General features: G+C 47.2%; 1 long non-coding RNA gene across 1 annotated transcript; it reads left to right on the top strand.

Annotated features, from left to right (window-relative positions):
• The first annotated feature begins 268 nt into the window (after window positions 1–268).
• LOC127301343 (uncharacterized) lies at window positions 269–3,717 on the top strand. The gene is made up of 2 exons (XR_007852002.2): window positions 269–940; window positions 3,553–3,717. It is a non-coding gene; the product is annotated as an uncharacterized lncRNA (long non-coding RNA).
• The last annotated feature ends 10,247 nt before the right edge of the window (window positions 3,718–13,964 follow it).

The following is a 13,964-nucleotide window of genomic DNA, read 5'->3' as shown; positions in this document are numbered from 1 at the left end:
GGAAAACATATTTGAGAGTTTCAACATTATTAATTAAAAAATAGACTTCCAAAAATATTGTAAAATATAGTAGAAGGAATGATTATTATAATTTTCTTATTTTTATTTGCTGTTAGTTTTCTATGTCCAATATTTCCTTATTTGGATTTTATTGTGACTTAATTTATTTACAAACGATTTTCCTAAAAAATATAGAATGACTAATTTGGACTGAGCTTAACTGGTCCAGCCGGACCTGGCCCAACTTGGCTCTAGCCAAGCCTGGTTTGACCCTCTCCATTTCTCCTCGCTCTCTCTCGCTGAAGCGCACAGCACGCACACGATTCCCCTCACCGTACGCCTCCAGCGATGTGGTCGCCACTCTGTGATTCCGGTCGGTCGCCGGCCGTCTCCGTCGCCGCAGCTCACTTTCGAGGCTTCTCCGCCCTCTCATCCTTCTTCTCCATCAAATCCTCCTCGACGCGACGCCCCTGTCGCCCGCACCCTTGCCCCAAACTAACCCTAGCTGTCTACAGTTCCAGCCATCGCCGGCCGATTCCGGCGTCGCCGTCCGTCGGCGTGACTCCTCCATAAACTCTCCACTGTATCTCCTTCACGGCGCCGCCTCCCTGCACCCGCTTGCGCCCCTGCGGCTAACCCTAGTTTGGCCTGGCTCGGTCGCCGGCGTGATGCCGCACGCCGGTGCGCCCCCTGGTCTTCTACCTTTACCCAGACGCCGGCGGGATGGTACTGCAGGTCTGCAACCCCGGCGTCCGTGTACTGGTGCTGGTGATGCTGCGATGTCAGCTCTGGTGGTGCTGTGGTTGAGGTGATGCTGCTGCTGGTGGCATGGTGATGGTGCTCTGCTGCTGCTACTACCCCCTCGACCTTGACGCCGGCGGGACGGTGCCGCGGACGCAACCCCGGCGTCAACTTCTACTTCTAGTGCTGCAATTGCAATGTGAGCTATATCCCACTCCTCTCTTACTCTGTCTATGGCCTTGTGTTAATCCAGATGGTGCCAGTGGTTCGGTTATAATCTTGCTGATATGTTGGTTATGACATTTCTGGTATATATGATATATCCCCTGATAAGACATGGAGTGTGGTTGGCCTATGCATATGTGGTTTCAGATTGTGCTAATGAACTTGGGTTGGTCTGTTACTAGTATTTATATCTCTGTTTGGATGAATAGATCATCCCCGACATGTGTGTCTTGTTGTAATATCACTATTACCAAAACTGAATGCTTTTATTCAGTATTTCAGTGAACTTTGGGTATTCAGTTATTATTCCGCTTAATTCATATTGGGTTTACATATACAAGAAGCAAGTATTGTTGCTTGCATATGCATGATTTATTTGATGGCTTGGCGGTGAGCTTACATGCAGTGCTTAGTGTGGTTTTGCTGCTACTATAGTACTACTTGGTTTGTAGCTGTCCTGGTTTACCAATTTGATGAATTGAACCTACTGATCGTGCAGTGCTAAAGTTACTGATCTCACTAAAAATGTTCACGGAACTTTTAGGTCTAAGTTGGACAGTTAACTTGCTATTAGCATGCTGGGTGGGTTATTTGCATGCTCCACATGCTTAAATTATACTTATGTTCCTCGGATTGGTAATATCATGATTCATGTGGCTTTGCTACTTTATCCAATGATCTAAGGATCCCCTGTTCATTTGCAAGTGTGGAATATCAACTATTTATATGTAGTTGTGCAAAGTGTGTGTGTTTCCAGATTCATGGACCTAATTACTTGGATGGCTTTTACTCAGGGATCTTGCTGCCCTCGCAGCAGGTCTCTCTCTTACTGACGATAAGAACAAATATATTCTTGATTTCTTGGCCCCTTCCTGAGATGCAAAGGCTGATGATTTTGTAGCTTAGTGTTGATGTCTTTTCTTTCTTTACATACGTGCCCATGTACTATCTCACTGGCATGATTATCCTATAGTGCCACAGTTGAGTGAGCATAAGGTGATGACATGTTGGTGTAACATATAGTGCTATAGGTGCTTATGTAGAGTAGAGAAATAGGCATTGATCTGGGCTATATGACCAGATGATGCAAATGTCCATCCTAAGCTTCTAATGATGCTTGAGTTGATTTTTAATGGATATACCTATGCTTGCTTTAGCCGATGATGCAAAGGCTGAGGCTCAGATTTGTAATAAGAACAGATACTATGACATAGCTCTTATTTCTCTGTGATGATCAGGCATAGCATCTCTATGCAGACTGAGAGAATCACCTCTCACAATTTAACTGATGATTTATAGTTTGAGGTTTGCCTATTTTATTACTTGCAAAATCTTTCCAAGTGCCATATGCTTAGGTTTAATCCGCTCTGTGGTACCTCCTGGGAGTGTGCACAGAAGAAATATCCATTTAGCAAGATTGGTGCTGTTGGTAGATTATGTAGAGTGATGTATTAGGCGAAGACCATAACCATGATCAGATGATGTTAAAATTTCCCAAACAAACCCTTATGGATGCTTGTAAGAATTTACAAGTGCAAATATGACCTGGGATAGATCCCGGTGATCTATACCGCTGATGAATTCATATGTTGTAGTTGGATTTGGCTGTATAGCAACCTGCTGCTATAGAGAGGCTTGGTCTTCTGGATTCTGAGCTTTCCTGCGTCTTGTGGCATGCCTGCACCTCCTCGGTGCTTCTGCTTCCTCCTAAAATCTAGCTGTTGATTTTAGTGGTTTATCTAGTGTGTTGTTTTAGTGGATCATGAGGTGTTCTTGCTGGTATGTGATAGAAATGACTACTCCCATGAGCTGCTGCTGCGGCTGGCTGTGTTGGTGTGTTGGAAGATTTGATACTGTTGCTTATATACTGTTGGGCAGTACATGTGGGCTTGACAGCACATGGCTGCATGTGGTGACTGTGCTGCTTGGTAGGTAACTTACTCTCCATGTGCAAGTGAACAAGTTGTATTTCTTCTCCTCCTTGTGCAAGCTACGGTTGGTGCTTGTAGATATCCAGTGTTGGCCTTTCTTTTGTGGCTGCCAAGTAGATTAACACTGCTACCTAATATTGTTTAGCTGAACTTTAAATTTATGGCTTTCTTGTTAATTACTTGCTGGCTGGAATGACTAATTAAGCTGGTGCTTAATTAGGGAAGTGTTGGTTTAAATAAGGTTAAGTGATGCTTTAGGGTCCTGTTGGTAATCAATACCAGCAGAGAACCATTTTAATTATAATGTAGCCTTTCTAATTAGGAACTTGACTAAGTTGGAGGGATTTATTAGTTGCCTTTGTTGCCTGCAATATAAATATATCAGTGTTGCCTATTGTCCCTTCTCTAAAGCAAAATGGATCACTCAATGTTGCTTTGTCCCTGTTGCCTACTTGTCCAAGATGATCCAAGATAATCCATAATCCTTTGTTGCCTTGAATTGATATTAATCCCTCTGCCATAGTTTGGATATTAGGACAAGTTCCTAATATCCATGAGTTGAGTTCCAAAACTAAGATGCCTCATCTAAGATGATGGCAAACATTTTAATAATAACACAATTCTTTTCTTGGCTTTGTTGTTTTTCTTATTGCAGGAAAAGAAGACGTTGGAGAATTGGAGAAGAGCAAGATTAGTTTAGGTTTTCTTTTTATTATCTTATTTTGTAATCTTTTATTTGTTTTTGTAACTTGAAATAATAATTCTGTAAAGGTTGTACAGTTCCAATAGATGGATGCTATGTTTAATGTTTAGTTCTTGATTGCACATTCTTATTATAATTATACTTATTTGATTTATAATTTCTAAAATGCTTAATAACTGTATTGTATTATTAAATATTGTAAACATGTAACTTTTTCTTTTGAGATTCAAATTCCGATTCAAATCCCTATTTGAATTTGTGTCATTCCTATTTGAATTGAATTTCAAATTGTTTCCCCAAATTGCAAAAGTTAAACAAAGGTCATGTCGAAATTCACGCACTCACGTCGATGACCTAATTCAATTCCACCGACGTAAGGGAAACTCCGATCTCTTTGTATTGTAAGTGAATGCGCTAAATTTTTTCGGATTTTCTATGCATGAATGCAATGCACACATCTGTTTCCTCTTTTTTTGTAACCCCAAATCCTGGGATATTACAGCGGTGCACACCGTGCTACATCGGGCCGCAACCAGCGTAACAAACGTAACCATATATAGGGTTAGGGTTGAGGGCGATGCAATGAGGCGGCGAGGGTAAGTCGAATTGTACTAATCCATAGAGTGGACGACGACATGTCGTTTGTGATCGACGACGGTAGTGGAACCGGCCAAAGTCCATTAGCATCGAGGGGCCACTATTGCGGTGGTGACATAGTGTCGCGAGAGCGCGTGAGAGGGGGGAAAAGAGAGGATGACACGGTCGTCTAGTCATTTGACCCGACCGAGCCAACTGGTTCTCCAGGCCTATTCGATTGGTTTGATTAGTGGGCCCAACGACATTTCTATCTTTCAAGATTTCCTCCTAAATACTGAAAAATCAAATAAACAACAATAATATTTTTTTATATCTTTTCAAAATAAGTTATAAAAATAATATTTTGATTTTTAATCTACTTTGAATTTTTTTTTGTGAAAGTTAAAACTATTTGAATAATATAATTCCCAAAAGATTTTTTCCTTAGTATTTAAAAATCCTAGAAAAATCTTTGGTACACCCAAAATAATATTTTGGAGTAAGTCCTTAAAACTTTGTGCGTATTCTTACACGAATTAAATACGTATAAATCCACCAATAATTTAAAAAATAGAGTAAATCCATTTACAATTCCTAAATAAATAAAACTAAGGGGTTAACTACAAAACCAATCCAAATGCATATCATTACCATGCATAATAGTATGAATTGGATTTTTAAACAATGTCTTACCACAAGATTATGCTATCTTTGCAAAACCCGAGGTCTCGGGTGTGACATAAGCTTTAAACTACATTACCTCACAGTTTCAAGAAAAGTTCAACACTTTCTAATACTTGAAATATTTTTATCAAAATATTTATGAAATACTATTAATATCACCTATGTATTTTAAGTCCAAGCACTACTTACTCAATTATGAATATGAATATGTAATGGGCGTTGGAAGCATGGTATGTATTGATGGTGGAGGTTCCATTGCAGATGTGAATACACTCAGATAGGAGTAAGAACAAATGTTGTTATTGATTCTTGCACCATATATTACATGTTTACCATGAGGTCTACAGTGCCTCTAGGGAAGTGAACTAGATTTTTTTCCGCATATCAACAGATGACATGGTGACTCAGACTATGTGGGTATGTGGGTTGTGATCTAACAGTAATAGATGGGAGGCTACTTAATCTTCCCGCCCGAGTGACGAATGAGCTCCTTGGACCTATGATGTATTGTAATGACTCGTCGTGGAGAAAGACCTAAAATCGAGGAAAGACCGGGGGCAGCTGGCATTACAAAATGGTTGGTATGCGAGGTCATGGAGAAGGACAATGACTTGCTCGAGCGAATTGTGAAAGAGAAGATAGTGTCTTGGGTCATGGAAGAAACATGGAGTTATCCACATGTAGTGGGTATGATTCGCTTATACATTAACCATAATATATTCCACCTCGTTGTAGTTGAAACAAATGTTTAAGATATGTGGCAGAAGTCGAAGTCTATATATGAGAGGAAGACAACTGTGAATACGGTCTTTGTAATAAAAAATGATTGGGATTTGCTAGTTCTTAGCTAGCTGAGAACTAACTTCATGCTCAATAAAGTTCTACACCATTTAATTTACATTGTGATTCGTGCTAGTTACGAGTTGCAATATGAGTTGCAACTGAGATTTGATGACATCATCTAACTGAGAACGAAGGTGGTTCTTAGTTGACTGAGAAATAGTTACACCTAAAAAGATTGGTTACCAAGATCACAGTGTGATTGAACACTTGAATATTCCAATATCTAACTTTATCTTACTAAATATAAATTAACATTAATCAATAAAGATACACGATGAATATGAGGTGTGTGCTAATCCGAATTTGGGCTCCGGTTTGCCCAACAATATCTGCATCGAGTAGGCACGATATCTCGCCTATATCAGCTATAAGAATGGCAAATTATTGATGCTAAACCGAAAGCTCACAGATTCCCTTCAAACGTACATACGTGCAAGCGACACTCCAACAGTATGCATCGCATCAGATACAGTGTTGCCTCGCGGCTCGCGTTGAAGCTTCTCCTCCTCGCGGTTCTTGTCCATGAAAAATGGAGCAGTGCCGTGCCGTGCCGGCATTCGCTGCGCTTCCGTTGCGGCCGTGGCATGCAGGTTACAGAGACGGGCTGGTCGGGGTGTGCCTGTCCTGAGCCTGCACCAAGCTTTGACTGGACAGTGAGCAGGCAACGCCCCTGCTTCGTCGGCTTTTATCTTGCTGCCCTCGTGCGATCTAACTCTCATCTGTACTTTGATTAGCCGCAAGGCTTACTGCCGAACAGCACGACGTACGTATCAGTACCTTGCAATTGCTGACAACAGGAGTCTCCGTGTAACATTTTCAAGTGGCGTCCACAGACACACAGGACGGAAACTGTTTGTGCGATGACCAAAAGGAAGAGTGCAGCCGCGTAGGGCCGTAGCAATAGGGTGATAGGTGATGGAGGCGCATGCTGCTGCGTACGAGGTGACCCCCATGCATGTCCTCGTGTGTCCAATCTCGGAGACCACCACATGAGATCGACGTACCCACCGGCCGGCCGGCGGCCGCAGGCGAGCTCCAAACGCTAGGAAGAGGGAGCTACCCCCCCTATAAGAAGAATCACACACACTACGGGAAAATCAGGCACTGCCGTGCAGCCAAACTTTGCCGTGAGCTGCTGCACGGCAAAGATTTCTTTGCCGTGCGTAGCAGGAAGAGCGCACGGCAACGAAAAAATGCACGGCAAAGTATTAGCGCAGCGCACGGCAAAGAAACATATCACGGCAAAGAAAGATATGGCGCACGGCAAAGAAGTGTCTCACGGCAAAGAATTGGAGAAGCGCACGGCAAAGATTTTGGGACGGCAAAGTCCCTGCAAGCCGCACGGCAAAGAAACAGCGCACGGCAAAGGCCTGGGCACTGCCGTGCGGCCAAACTTTGCCGTGCAGACAGACAAGTTGCACGGCAAAGGGTCCTTTGCCGTGCGCTTCTCCCTTTGCCGTGCGCCATTATACTTTTTGTTTTGTTTTTCTAACTATTTTATTTCATCTACTACTTATATTTATTTTGTTAATTAGTTTTTCTTTTTGATGACTATTTATTACACTATGTGAAATACAAAATTAGTCTCCATGCTCATCCCCCACATATATCAGGGTTCCGGTGCTCGTGGCCGTCCCCCTCCTTCCCCCCAAAAACGGCGGGACGGCGGGTCTACCCCCTAGATTTCTCCGCGCGACGTTCCACCAATATACCTTTTCATAGGTTTAGGTTTGTTTAGTCCATGGACATATGGAAAACCATGTGTGGTACCCTTTGGCACAGTCTAGCCCCCGATATACCCGCGGCGGGACACTTCACCGTACACGTCCGGGGAATCATAAGTGTTATCGCCGAAGGTGAGGAATGTCGGACCGGGATCCATGCCATGCACCATTTGGTGAATTACACCTAGCACCACACTTTGAAACATAGAATAGGTCCACATGCAAGGTTTGGTGGGGTTCCGGTGCTCCGGCGGTCGTTCTCCCCGCCTCCCCCAAAACAATGAACGTGTGCCCCGGCGGGTCTACCCCTAGATTTCTCCGCGCGAGGGTGCACCAATGTAACTTTTCATTCTTTTAGGTTTGTTTAGTACATATACACATGGAGAACCAAAGATTGGGACCCTTTGGCACATATACCAGCAGCTAGAGCCATTATCACACGATCGACGGTGTGCCGGATCTACTGGTTAGGGTTAGGTGTAGGGTTAGGGCTAGGGTTTAGGGGCTAGGGCTAGGGTTTAGGTTAAAGGGTAAGTATTTATGGTTAGGTATAGGTTTAGGGTTTAGGGTTAGGGTTAGGGTTAATGATGCATGGTTCTGCGACTCACGGCGTCGTGGTTTAGGGTTTTAGAGGGGTTTAGTGCTCGAAGCCTCCCCAGTTTAGGGTCTAGGGTTTAGGGGAGCTACTTTTGCACCATTACACCTTGCACCACACTTTGACACATAGCATAGGCCAACATGCAAGATTTGGTGGGGTTCCGGTGCTCCGGTCGTCGTTCTCCCCCTCCTCCCCCAAAACAATGAACGTGTACCCGGCGAGTCTACCCCCTAGATTTCTCCCGCGAGGGTGCACCAATGTACTTTTTCATTCTTTTAGGTTTGTTTAGGACATATACACATGGAGAACCAAGATTGGGACCCTTTGGCACATACACACGCAGCTCGAGCCATTGTCACACGATCGACGGTGAGCCGGATCTACTGGTTAGGGTTAGGTGTAGGGTTAGGGCTAGGGTTTAGGGGGTAGGGCTAGGTTTAAAGGTAATTATTTCTGGTTAGGTATAGGTTTAGGGTTTAGGGTTAGGGTTAGGGTTATGATGCATGGTTCTGCAGCTCCGGCGTCGTGGTTTAGGGTTTTAGAGGGGTTTAGTGCTCGAAGCCTCCCCAGTTTAGGGTCTAGGGTTTAGGGGAGCTACTTTTGCACCATTACACCTTGCACCACACTTTGACACATAGCATAGGCCCACATGCAAGATTTGGTGGGGTTCCGGTGCTCCGGCGGTCGTTATCCCCCTCCTCCCCCCAAAACAGCGAAACGGGTGCCCCGCGGGTCTACCCCTAGATTTCTCCGCGCGAGGGTGCACCTATGTAACGTTTCATTCCTTTAGGTTTGTTTAGTACATATACACATGGAGAACCAAGATTGGGACCCTTTGGCACATACACCCGCAGCTCGAGCCATTATCACACGATAGACGGTGAGCGGTATCTTCTTGTTAGGTTTAGGTGTAGGGTTAGGGCTAGGGTTTAGGGGCTAGGGCTAGGGTTTAGGTTAAAGGGTAAGTATTTATGGTTAGGTATAGGTTTAGGGTTTAGGGTTAGGGTTAGGGTTTATGATGCATGGTTCTGCAGCTCCGGCGTCGTGGTTTAGGGATTTAGAGGGGTTTAGGGCTCGAAGCCTCCCCAGTTTAGGGTTTAGGGTTTAGGGGAGCTACTTTTGCACCATTACACCTTGCACCACACTTTGACACATAGAATAGGTCCACATGCAAGGTTTGGTGGGGTTTCGGTGCTCGGCGGTCGTTATCCCCCTCCTCCCCCAAAACAATGAACGTGTGCCCGGCGGGTCTACCCCCTAGATTTCTCTCCGCGCGAGGGTGCACCAATGTAACTTTTCATTCTTTTAGGTTTGTTTAGTACATATACACATGGAGAACCAAAGATTGGGACCCTTTGGCACATATACCAGCAGCTAGAGCCATTATCACACGATCGACGGTGTGCCTGATCTACTGGTTAGGGTTAGGTGTAGGGTTAGGGCTAGGGTTTAGGGGCTAGGGCTAGGGTTTAGGTTAAAGGGTAAGTATTTATGGTTAGGTATAGGTTTAGGGTTTAGGGTTAGGGTTAGGGTTTATGATGCATGGTTCTGCAGCCTCCGCGTCGTGGTTTAGGGTTTTAGAGGGGTTTAGTGCTCGAAGCCTCCCGCTTAGGGTCTAGGGTTTAGGGGAGCTACTTTTGCACCATTACACCTTGCACCACACTTTGACACATAGCATAGGCCAACATGCAAGATTTGGTGGGGTTCCGGTGCTCCGGAGGTCGTTCTCCCCCTCCTCCCCCAAAACAAATGAACGTGTACCCGGCGAGTCTACCCCCCTAGATTTCGCCGCGCGAGGGTGCACCACTGTACTTTTTCCTTCTTTTAGGTTTGTTTAGGACATATACACATGTAGAACCAAGATTGGGACCCTTTGGCACATACACACGCAGCTCGAGCCATTATCACACGATCGACGGTGGCCGGATCTCTGGTTAGGGTTAGGTGTAGGGTTAGGGCTAGGGTTTAGGGGTAGGGCTAGGTTTAAAGGTAATTATTTCTGGTTAGGTATAGGTTTAGGGTTTAGGGTTAGGGTGAGGGTTATGCTGCATGGTTCTGCAGCTCCGGCGTCGTGGTTTAGGGTTTTAGAGGGGTTTAGTGCTCGAAGCCTGCCCACTTTAGGGTCTAGGGTTTAGGGGAGCTACTTTTGCACCATTACACCTTGCACCACACTTTGACACATAGCATAGGCCCACATGCAAGATTTGGTGGGGTTCCGGTGCTCCGGCGGTCGTTCTCCCCCTCCTCCCCCCAAAACAGCGGAACGGGTGCCCCGGCGGGTCTACCGACCTAGATTTCTCCGCGCGAGGGTGCACAAATGTAACGTTTCATTCCTTTAGGTTTGTTTAGTACATATACACATGGAGAACCAAGATTGGGACCCTTTGGCACATACACCCGCAGCTAGATCCCATATCAAACGATCGACGGTGTGGGGGATCTAGTGGTTAGGGTTAGGTGTAGGGTTAGGGCTAGGGTTTAGGGGCTAGGGCTAGGGTTTAGGTTAAAGGGTAAGTATTTATGGTTAGGTATAGGTTTAGGGTTTAGGGTTAGGGTTAGGGTTTATGATGCATGGTTCTGCAGCTCCGGCGTCGTGGTTTAGGGATTTAGAGGGGTTTAGGGCTCGAAGCCTCCCCAGTTTAGGGTTTAGGGTTTAGGGGAGCTACTTTTGCACCATTACACCTTGCACCACACTTTGACACATAGAATAGGTCCACATGCAAGGTTTGGTGGGGTTTCGGTGCTCCGGCGGTCGTTATCCCCCTCCTCCCCCCAAAAGCAATGGAACGTGTGCCCGGCGGGTCTACCCCCTAGATTTCTCCCGCGCGAGGGTGCACCAATGTAACTTTTCATTCGTTTAGGTTTGTTTAGTACATATACACATGGAGAACCAAAGATTGGGACCCTTTGGCACATATACCCGCAGCCTAGAGCCATTATCACACGATCGACGGTGTGCACGATCTTGGTTAGGGTTAGGTGTAGGGTTAGGGCTAGGGTTTAGGGGCTAGGGCTAGGGTTTAGGTTAAAGGGTAAGTATTTATGGTTAGGTATAGGTTTAGGGTTTAGGGTTAGGGTTAGGGTTTATGATGCATGGTTCTGCAGCTCCGGCGTCGTGGTTTAGGGTTTTAGAGGGGTTTAGTGCTCGAAGCCTCCCCAGTTTAGGGTCTAGGGTTTAGGGGAGCTACTTTTGCACCATTACACCTTGCACCACACTTTGACACATAGCATAGGTCCACATGCAAGGTTTGGTGGGGTTCCGGTGCTCCGGCGGTCGTTATCCCCCTCCTCCCCCCAAAACAGCGGAACGCGTGCCCCGGCGGGTCTACCCCCCTAGATTTCTCCGCGCGAGGGTGCACCTATGTAACTTTTCATTCCTTTAGGTTTGTTTAGGACATATACACATGGAGAACCAAGATTGGGACCCTTTGGCACATACACACGCAGCTCGAGCCATTATCACACGATCGACGGTGAGCCGGATCTACTGGTTAGGGTTAGGTGTAGGGTTAGGGCTAGGGTTTAGGGGTAGGGCTAGGTTTAAAGGTAATTATTTCTGGTTAGGTATAGGTTTAGGGTTTAGGGTTAGGGTTAGGGTTATGATGCATGGTTCTGCAGCTCCGGCGTCGTGGTTTAGGGTTTTAGAGGGGTTTAGTGCTCGAAGCCTCCCCAGTTTAGGGTCTAGGGTTTAGGGCAGCAACTTTTGCACCATTACACCTTGCACCACACTTTGACACATAGCATAGGCCCACATGCAAGATTTGGTGGGGTTCCGGTGCTCCGGCGGTCGTTCTCCCCTCCTCCCCCCAAAACAAATAAACGGGTGCCCCGGCGGGTCTACCCCCTAGATTTCTCCGCGCGAGGGTGCACCAATGTAACGTTTCATTCCTTTAGGTTTGTTTAGTACATATACACATGGAGAACCAAGATTGGGACCCTTTGGCACATACACCCGCAGCTCGAGCCATTATCACACGATCGACGGTGAGCGGATCTCTTGGTTAGGGTTAGGTGTAGGGTTAGGGCTAGGGTTTAGGGGCAAGGGCTAGGGTTTAGGTTAAAGGGTAAGTATTTATGGTTAGGTATAGGTTTAGGGTTTAGGGTTATGGTTAGGGTTTATGATGCATGGTTCTGCAGCTCCGGCGTCGTGGTTTAGGGATTTAGAGGGGTTTAGGGCTCGAAGCCTCCCCAGTTTAGGGTTTAGGGTTTAGGGGAGCTACTTTTGCACCATTACACCTTGCATCACACTTTGACACATATCATAGGTCCACATGCAAGGTTTGGTGGGGTTCCGGTGCTCCGGCGGTCGTTATCCCCCTCCTCCCCCAAAACAAGCGGAACGTGTGCCCCGGCAGGTCTACCCCCCTAGATTTCTCCGCGCGAGGGTGCACCAATGTAACTTTTCATTCTTTTAGGTTTGTTTAGTACATATACACATGGAGAACCAAAGATTGGGACCCTTTGGCACATATACCCGCAGCTAGAGCCATTATCACACGATCGACGGTGTGCCTGATCTACTGGTTAGGGTTAGGTGTAGGGTTAGGGCTAGGGTTTAGGGGCTAGGGCTAGGGTTTAGGTTAAAGGGTAAGTATTTATGGTTAGGTATAGGTTTAGGGTTTAGGGTTAGGGTTAGGGTTTATGATGCATGCTTCTGCAGCTCCGGCGTCGTGGTTTAGGGATTTAGAGGGGTTTAGGGCTCGAAGCCTCCCGATTTAGGGTTTAGGGTTTAGGGGAGCTACTTTTGCACCATTACACCTAGCATCACACTTTGACACATATCATAGGTCCACATGCAAGGTTTGGTGGGGTTCCGGTGCTCCGGCGGTCGTTATCCCCTCCTCCCCCCAAAACAATGAACGCGTGCCCCGGCGGGTCTACCCCCCTAGATTTCTCCGCGCGAGGGTGCACCTATGTAACTTTTCATTCTTTTAGGTTAGGGTTAGGGTGAGGGCTAGGGTTTAGGGGTAGGGCTAGTGTTTAGGGTTCAGGGTTAGGGTTCCGGTGCTCCGGCGGTGTGTGTGACCCCGACGGTTAGTGTTAGGATTTATGTGCTCGAATTTGCACCCCTATAGATTTAAGAAAACATGATAAGAACATTATGAAATATTACTCATGTTGGAAAAACAAGTTTAATTTAATTTGAAATAAAACTAAATTTTCATATATGAAAATTTAAATGGTAAAAACAACGTTGCCGTGCGCTAGCGCACGGCAAAGGCCAAAGACGCACGGCAAAGAAAGTATGCCGCACGGCAAAGGACTCTGCACGGCAAAGATCCTTTGCGCACGGCAAAGGGAGTTTCGCACGGCAAAGGCCTTTGCCGCACGGCAAAGCTGTCCTCGCACGGCAAAGGCGCGCGGATAAGGTGCGGGTCGGCCCGACCAAGTACTTTTTCGCTGTCCAGATCGAGTTCCCGCCCGCTGCCGTCGCCGAGCTCCCCCACTTCTCCCCCCGCCGCCGCCTCCCGCACACGCCGCCGACACCATTGACGCCGCCGCCTCCCGCAGACGCCGCCGCCCGCAGACGCCGCCGCCTCGCAGACGCCGCCGCCGCCGCAGACGCCGCCCACCCTCCGCCGCGCCCTACCCCGACGCCGCCGCGCGCCTACCCCGCCGCCGCCTCCTCCTCTCTCGCCGCTGCGTCGCGCTCGGACGCGGTGCACCCGGCGGCTCCTCCCTCCGCCACCCGTCCCAGGTCAGGCCCCCCTCCCCCTCCTCCCCCTCCCCGGCTCGGCTCCCCATTCTCCCCCCTCCGCGCGGCGGTAATGGTTCAGGGCGGCGCGAAGCACGCGCAGCGGCGGCGCAGGTGCGGTAGGCACGAGGGAGACGCGAGGCGGGCGGCGGCCTCCTGCCAGCGGAAGCCGTCGTCGTTGAGCACGGACGCGAGGCGGTCGGCGGCCTCCTGCCAGCGGTTAGACGAGACGAGGAACTCGATG

Source organism: Lolium perenne, chromosome 5 (assembly GCF_019359855.2).
Source record: "Lolium perenne isolate Kyuss_39 chromosome 5, Kyuss_2.0, whole genome shotgun sequence".
NCBI classification, from domain to species: Eukaryota; Viridiplantae; Streptophyta; class Magnoliopsida; order Poales; family Poaceae; genus Lolium; species Lolium perenne.
This window is presented reverse-complemented; position numbering and strand designations above follow the sequence as displayed.